The sequence below is a fragment of the Nannospalax galili genome, unplaced genomic scaffold (assembly GCF_000622305.1).
Source record: "Nannospalax galili isolate Female #2095 unplaced genomic scaffold, S.galili_v1.0 scaffold243, whole genome shotgun sequence".
NCBI classification, from domain to species: Eukaryota; Metazoa; Chordata; class Mammalia; order Rodentia; family Spalacidae; genus Nannospalax; species Nannospalax galili.
This window is the reverse complement of record NW_008353490.1, coordinates 2,896,195-2,904,323: the sequence shown is the minus strand read 5'-3', so window position 1 is coordinate 2,904,323 and position 8,129 is coordinate 2,896,195.

The following is an 8,129-nucleotide window of genomic DNA, read 5'->3' as shown; positions in this document are numbered from 1 at the left end:
TCTCACTGGTTTAGTCTAATCCTATTATTTGCCCTGAAACCCAGCAGTCAGAAACACAGAACCTGACACTTAGAGAACATGAAAGTCATTTTTCTCAAGCTTTCAGTGTCATGGGGTCCACAGCCCAGCTCTGTTTTGCTAGGAAGTTGGGATCAAGATACTGAAGAAAATACTGGGTCAGCTGGTGACCTTCTTGAAATTTGGTGACAGGGAGGATAACCTTGCTAATAGTCAAGGTGCCCCACTAAATTTTCTCCTTCCCATTTTCTGTTTGATCCATCCTCACTCTCTTCAGGGTTTCATGTTCCTTACACAGGCAGACAAACCACATAACACATCTTTATCTTAATTGTGCATAGTTTATACCTCTGGGGGGGCACTGGGAGGAGATAGACTAACAAAGAAAGGAACATCTGGTGCCCATCTCTGCAAAGCTCGGCCCACCATTCTGGACTGCTTTTGCCCACATTGTGCCTCATCTTGTGTGCCCACATGCCCACTCATCCCATAGAGTTCCATGAAGGGGCCCACTTGTTCCTCACGAGGTCCCCTAGCATCATACAGAGTCCAGCACAGGCTGGCTTGCCTGCTTCCTCTTCCCTGATTCCCACAATGGCACCAATTCCTCTTCCTTTTGTTCCAATCTCCCAGCATGCTAGGCTCCACCCTTCTTCCAGGGTGCCCTGGGCTCACCCATGGCTCTTCAGAGGAAGTCCAGCAGGAATAAATAATTTTCAGGCTACACTCCACCCCATTCTTCAGCTCTTACAATCTTTCTGCCAATCTTCTGAAAGGGTCCCTGAGCCTCGGAGGGAGTGAGAGATGTTGGGCGATCTATTTTGTAACATGGCAAGATAATGACTTCTTGGACTTCCTCATCATTCATCTTTAAGACATGGCATTGATCTATCTCAGTGATGTTTCCCTTACTGTAAAGACAAATGGAAGGAAGTACACACATATAAACAAACTTGAATGTAAATACAAATGCCTAGAAGATATTCCAGTAGGTGTACTATATTCATTAAACAGTATACCTGCAACAGCTTCCCCACTAGGGCCTGTAGCCTGTAGTCTTTCCTGACACTGGGTGCTGGCCTGGTCTACAGCACCAGATGTGTGTTCCACCCCTAGGAGTGGGCCTTACCCAATTAGAAATGTGCCAGTTATATGTGAGTCAAGCCATTATTGCACTTTCAGGCATCACTTGGCATGTCCACAGTGTGTAGCACGTAGGGTCCATTGTTGAGTAGAATCATAGGGGACCCTTTCTTCCCCAACCATCTACATAGTGCCTTCTGGCACTATGAATGTCATCCATCCAGTGACATGGAGTTTTTGGCTTAGTCTCAGCTCCACTTTTTCTTTTCTTCCTGTGTTCACATCATGCAGTGTCTTCAGCAACATGGCATTACTGACCTTTCTAGTGTACAACTGACATTAGTGGTAATAGCCTTGATGAATTTGAGGGCCTCTAGGATCTCTCTCTAACCAACAGCTCATTGGGAGGCAACCCACCCCAGGTACTATAGTTTTTCTTAACAGTTAAATAGTTTGGGAGCCCCTGTTTCTTTCTTACTCAACCATGAAATACCCAAGAATCTTATAGCTATAGCTGGCCTTTTTTTCTTCAGGTATTTTTCAAATGGGTTTCACAACTGTAAAACACTCAAAGAAAGGTTAACATCATGTATTAAATCAATCAAGGTCTAACACAGCATGGAAAGGTTTTATCCATTTGCATTAACTGTTTTCTCAATAGGTCCTTATTAGGTACCATAGCATGGGTACGAGGCATTAATTTGGTTAGTTCTTTACTATCTTTACTTATCCCTTTGGAGTTATTTTGCATTTTGGGGATTTTACATGGAGTCTCTTTGTGTTCTTTTATCCTTGATAAAGTTACAGGTGTTGGCTCCAGTTGCTTGACCCTGCATTGGGCTAAGGAGGCAGGGGGTTTCTCCTGTTCCCACTGTATCTGTTGTTTCCCTGAGTCAGGCAGGCCCTGTGTCTGCCTCCTGACTGTAGCCATATCTATCATCTTTCTATTGATCATACCTGGCTGTTTGGGGAGGGCTTGGTGGGAAAAACTGCCTCCACCCCTAGTATAGCCTTTATCAGGAGAGAAATACACCTTATTAATCTTTGGGGATTCTTAACCACCCCTGAGACAGTTTTTATTCTTTGAATGCCTTTTGTAAACTGTTCTGGTTTTAAAGCCTTCCGGAAACTCCTTAGTACCGAATTTGGTTTTCTATCAGTTTTGTCTATGGGAATTTGGGCTCAACATAAGTCTTGCCACATTTGTCTTCAAGTAACCTAAATGGACCATTTTTTCTGTCTGGTATGTTTTATAACTCCTGTAGGGTGTTCTATTATTCTACAGACAGGTTTTACATGCTGGTCAGAATCATTTAAATCTGCTAAAGCCTCTCCTACTTTACAAAGATCCTGTCTCATTAAAGGGCTTAGCAAAACCACTAAAGCTCCATACCATTCTCGAGGTCCCAGTAGAATTAAGCTTTCCTTTGTATCTCTGGTGAACACAGTTTATCTGGCTCAGTGAAATGTGTATCATATATTGCCTTGCTCATACCTAGTTCAGTAATGCCTGACATTCCTTTATAGTCCTCCAGCCTCTGTTAATTATGGGAGTTTCCCTTGGTGATGACCACGTATCTTTAATGCCTTCCACCAGCCATCCCATTAAGGACTGTTCACCCCTGCATTGGCCTAGGTTGAACAATCTATATTGCAAGGATGGATGGATGGTTATATAACTCAGCTGTCAATCTTCTGAAGGACTTAGACTGACATTATTTGCTCCCATGTCCCACACCCTCATGAGCCATGTGGTGAGGGGCTCTTTGATTGCTTGCTTATAAGTTTTTCCTAGTTTTGACAGTTCCAGTGTGGAATATTTCCAAATTACAGCACTGTTAGCTTTTTTTTTTTTTTTTTTCCTTTTTGGATCAAATGGGCACATTTAGCTACTTTTATTTGTAGGTTCTTTCATTTTTCATTTTTATCCATTTTTATTCCAGAGTCCTTGCACCTTACACAAGTTAAAATGTCCTGTTTTTTTTTTTTTTTTTTTTTCCTCTCTTAAGTTCTGCAACTGGATCTGCCATCACCTCCCTAGCCTTTTCAGCTTCTCCTGCCTTGGGCAAATCTCTTATTATGCAAAGTGGCCATTGCTGGTCTCTGGGTACTTTGCTTATCTCCACCTCCATAAAAGTTTTCCAGCCTGTCTATAACCTTTAACAAATCTTCAGATACCCATAGCTGGGCTGTTTCTCCACATTTACAAAACAGCTGTAACCCATGCTTCTGCTGTGGCTTGCACCTTTTTAATTACATATTTTATAGTCCATTGTAAAATCCATCTCAGCACCGCCATCAGCTCCCTTGCTTTTCCCAAACTCCCATGGTTTGTCATTTCCAGCATGATCCTGCCAGCTGTGCCAATTTTCTCCCACTAAATTTTCCCCTTCCTGCTCTCTGTTTCACCTGCCCTCACTCCCTTCAGGGTCTCATGATGTTGTTTCTTATCGGTTATCTGGTATGTGCAAACAGGCCTACAGGACACATTGAAAAGCAACTGAGTCTGGGGTCCAGGGTGCAGGAAGGAGGTTTACAGCACTTCAATTCTTAGCATTTCAACTAGGTTAATCATCCATGTGTGGTAGATACAAATCAGGCAGAACAGGCAAGCTTAGCAAGTAAATCTAAATCAACATTTTAAACAGAGTTTTCTATCAAAATGCAGAGTTCTTACAGCATTCATCAAGGTATTTCATTTTTTTTTTCCCCAACAACCCTTCTTCCCACAGTGCCCTTCACTTCCGCATGGTTCTTCAGAGGAAGTCTGGGAGGAATAACTCATTTTGGGGATACACAAGGTCTATGAGAAGGGTGTAGGGCCCAAGACCAATGTTCTAAATGTTGAAGGTCTATTGTAGAGCTTCTTAATTTTTTCCAAGCAGAACACCATTTCACCTGAGAATGTGTGTATACAGGTCTGTAATATAGATATGGAAATCAAACAATTTTAGATAATAAATTGTACAAAGTTATTTTAAAATAAGTCTTTGGTGTACATGCAATTTTGCCATGTATTAAAGATGAAAGGAGTTGGGTGTAGTAGCATTCAGGAAGAAGAGATGTATGGATTTCTGTGAGTTTGAGGTGATTCCTGTCTATATAGGGTGTTCTAGCCCAGCTAAATGATGGAAATTTGAAAACTCATGAGATGGATGTACATAGTTATTCTCACATAAAATATTAAATCTTGGCTGAATATTTCATGTGGCAAGACATAGCACAACTTAAATATTTTTCAAAAGTGAATGATGCTCTGATTTTATAAATGTTAATGTTGAGAACACCCTTCACACACATTCATAGGACAAAAGGGCAGAAGTATGTTTAAGGTCATTTCAGAAATTATGAGAAATTCTGTTCTAATTTCAGTCTTTATTTAAGGAGTTTTTATGAAACTCAAACCAGAAAATCAATTTTAATCAAATATGCTATGACAGTGCAACTCAAAGATACATTAGTTTGAAACTTACATGTTGAAGAATAATAACCAATCTTTACTTTCAACCACTGTTTCTATAAAAGCAGAAAACTGAATGTATAGTAACATACAATGATTTTGAAGTTGAGATATTTCAGGTGATTTTTTTGGCATAGTATGGCATGGAGAATGTACAGTGCAAAGTGCTCATGTGTATAGTCAGAACCTAGTCTATTTTGAGGTTCTAGGTGGCCACTCGGTAAACGATTCCCAGATCACTTTAGATGCATTGAATTACGTTTTCATTGTTGAATGCTTAGAAACTTTTTAGTATTGTCAAATTTTAATTTTCTGTCCACATTCCCTTATACGGCCTTATATAGGATAACAACCCTCAGTTTAAGAAGCTGGGCCCTTGTGCTCCATGTCCTGGCTGCAAGGAGAAAATACAATTTTATAGGGTAGATGACATAGCATCATTAGCTTTCCTTATCATCCTTCCAGTGAACAGTTTGCTGATAATATACACATGAAAGCGTATATGTTTTTCACAGATAATACTAAATTTGCTTAATTCCCAATACTCATAGATATCATTTGTTGAGGTGTTCCTGTCTTGGCCTGTGGTTAGTGGTCCTTTCTTTGTGAGAGGTATTAAAGGGTATTTTAGGGATGTGACATTTCTCAGGGACCATACAAGGGTTTCCATTTCCAAAGTTATGATGGCTTGAAAAATGAAAGGACTTTTATGTGTCTGGGAATGTTACAGTTGACCACAGAACTAAAATGATTGGGAGAGAAGGGAAGAGGGAGGGAAGGGAGGAAAGGGGAGAGGAGGGAACAGACTTGAAGGTTAAACATCTAAAAAATTTTGTAGAGAAAGCCCATGGAAGCAGTTGAACATGAGAATGATTCAGTCTTCCACTTGAGTATGTAGTTTCCATCAACATCTTTCCTAAAATTAATGAAATTACCTTTTCTAAAAGTATAAATACTTTCAAGTTTGTAACAAAGTGCTAATTCCTTTCCTAAAGTTCAGTGTGGTGAAAAGCACTGGAAACTTAGATGATTCACTTGAGTGAAAAAATTTCAGCTTAAAGCCAATATGTCAGCTGGCCCTGGTGACAGATTTCTACAATCCTCTTAGAGGCTAAGGCAGAAAGTGTTAGGAAAAGGGAATAAGCACAGCAACCACACTGATTCGATCAGGCAGATTTAAGGATAGAGTTGTGATGGTTGGTGCTTGTAAAGGGCCTGGGGAGCCTTATAATGGTGGAAGGGCCCCTTTGCATGTTCCAGGGCCATAGTTTTGAACAATGCTTTGATGAAGCCCTTCAGCAGAAGTGGTGGTTTATGACCTGTTGTGGGGTGGGGGTGCAATCTCTTTAGAAGGCATGATGATTGTGAGTTCAAGAAAACAAAAGAAAGGAGCAAAGAGGAGGAAGGAAAATAAAAGAAAAAAGGAATACCTTATTCTGAGACTTTACATTAAAATAAAAATCAAACATATCTCCAACACATACCCTAAGCCCTCCAAGTAAGAGAAATTCTTTGGCTAAATCTGGAGTTACCATCTTAGCCATTTTGTGCTTGCTCCCCAATTTCACCAAAACTTCATGAAATGTTTCCGTCCCTTTCCTCCTTTGAATACTTGTTTTTCTTTCTTTCCTTCCTTCCTTCCTTCCTTCCTTTCTCTTTCTTTCCTTCTTTCTTTTTCTCTCTTTCATCTTTCTTTCTTCCTTCCTTCCTCCTTCCTTCCTTCCTTCCTTCCTTCCTTCCTTCCTTCCTTCCTTCCTTCCTATTTTTTTGAGACAGTTTCTCCCCTGTAACCCCCAGCTAGCCTGGAACTCACTATGTTGACTGGGCTGGTGCCTCTCAAGTGCTGAGACTAAAGGCCTCATGCACCACCATATGCTCTTTCATTAAGATCCTCAGATTTTTTAAAGCTCTGTTAATTATATCTTTGAAACAGAACCAGAAGTTTGCAAATAGTTTAGGTCAGTGGTTCTTAATTTTTTTACTTCAGTCTTTTCAAAAAACATTGTATTCATTGTTTTTATTTTATGTATATGACTGTACTTCCTGAATGTTCGTAAGTGCACCCCTGACCTGCAGTGCTAGGGAAGTCAAAGGAGGCTGTCTGATCCCCTGGAACTGGAGTTATGGACAGTTGTCAGTTTCCTTGGGGGAGCTGGAAATTGAATCTGAGTGCTTTACAAGAGCAGTCTCTGCTCTTAACCACTGAGCCATCTCTGCAGCCTCATACTTCACAGTCCTGAATATGACAATAATCCCAGTTTTGTACCTACATATATTAGCCAGTTTAATATCTGAAAGTAAGAAATGTAAAATATGTAAATTAGTTTGTTTATATTGCAATAAACTCAACATGTATTAACAGACATGCTTTTATAAAATGTAGCTTTGGTGCATAATCTTTGTTTAGTCAGATAAATATGGCTGACATTTGGGTGACTGCCAAGTTCTCATATCTGCTTGGGCTCTGTTATGGTTTAGATGTTGCTGGTATCACTGATGTTTGTGGTGGAAACTTAGCACCCATATGGTTCTGGCGTGTGGTAAATCTCTAATGGGTGAAGCCAACTAGCAGCTCCTTAGAGCATTTTAGGAGCTCCTTTAGAAAGAAATCTGAAACCTCTGGACCTTTGGCTTCCAATTTGATGTGCAATCTCTTTCTTTCCCTATATACTGGTACTGTCCAACATAAGCTCCTTGTCAGCACTGAGCAGATCCCCATGTCATGTCCTGCAAAACTCAGCTGTACACATATCTCTTTGAATGACTCTTCCCTTATTTCAGCTGGGTGTCAAAGCTTTTACACTCCTTGATTTTTCATAATACCTAGGTTTGGCAGTTTCCTTTACTTTCTAGGTCTTAATAAAACTCATCTCCAAAATTTCAGTTATTGCTGTTTGGTCTCCAAAAATATTTACACATTTTCTTCTTATATTAGAATAAACCCATCTTAATTTTTTAAATATTTTATCTATCATTTTTATTACATGCTGCATGCATGTAAGTGTACCTATGTTGTATGATCTTTAGTTCTTTAAATCTCTACTCAAAGTTGTCCTTGTCAGTGCAGCAAGAACGTATTTTCAAAAAGGAATTTAATATATGTGGCACATTATAATTATTAAAATGTTTACTTCTATAATGAACGTTAGAAAATATGTGTGTGCCATTTTCATGGATTGAAAAACCTATATCGTAAAGATGTTGGTGCTTCAAAAACTGAATAAGGTTAAATTTAATTTCAGTAAAAATTCCAATAGGATTTTTTAAATAGGCGAGTTCAATTTAAAATTTATACAGAAAGGTGAACTATCTAGTCAAAGTAAAATTTTATTGTTATTTTAAATTTGTTTCTTAAGATTAGAATGAGATATTATACTAGAACATTTCAAAAGTTATGGTAAAGGTACAACGTGCCCTTGATATAAAACTTTCCATAAAGTAGAAGTCAACCGAACACTGCATCAATTTCAAAGGCACAATTTTATGTTAAATTAAGTACGGAAAAATAATTTAATAGGGAAAATATAATCCTTTCATGAAGTTGTACCAGAATAAATGTATGTAGTCC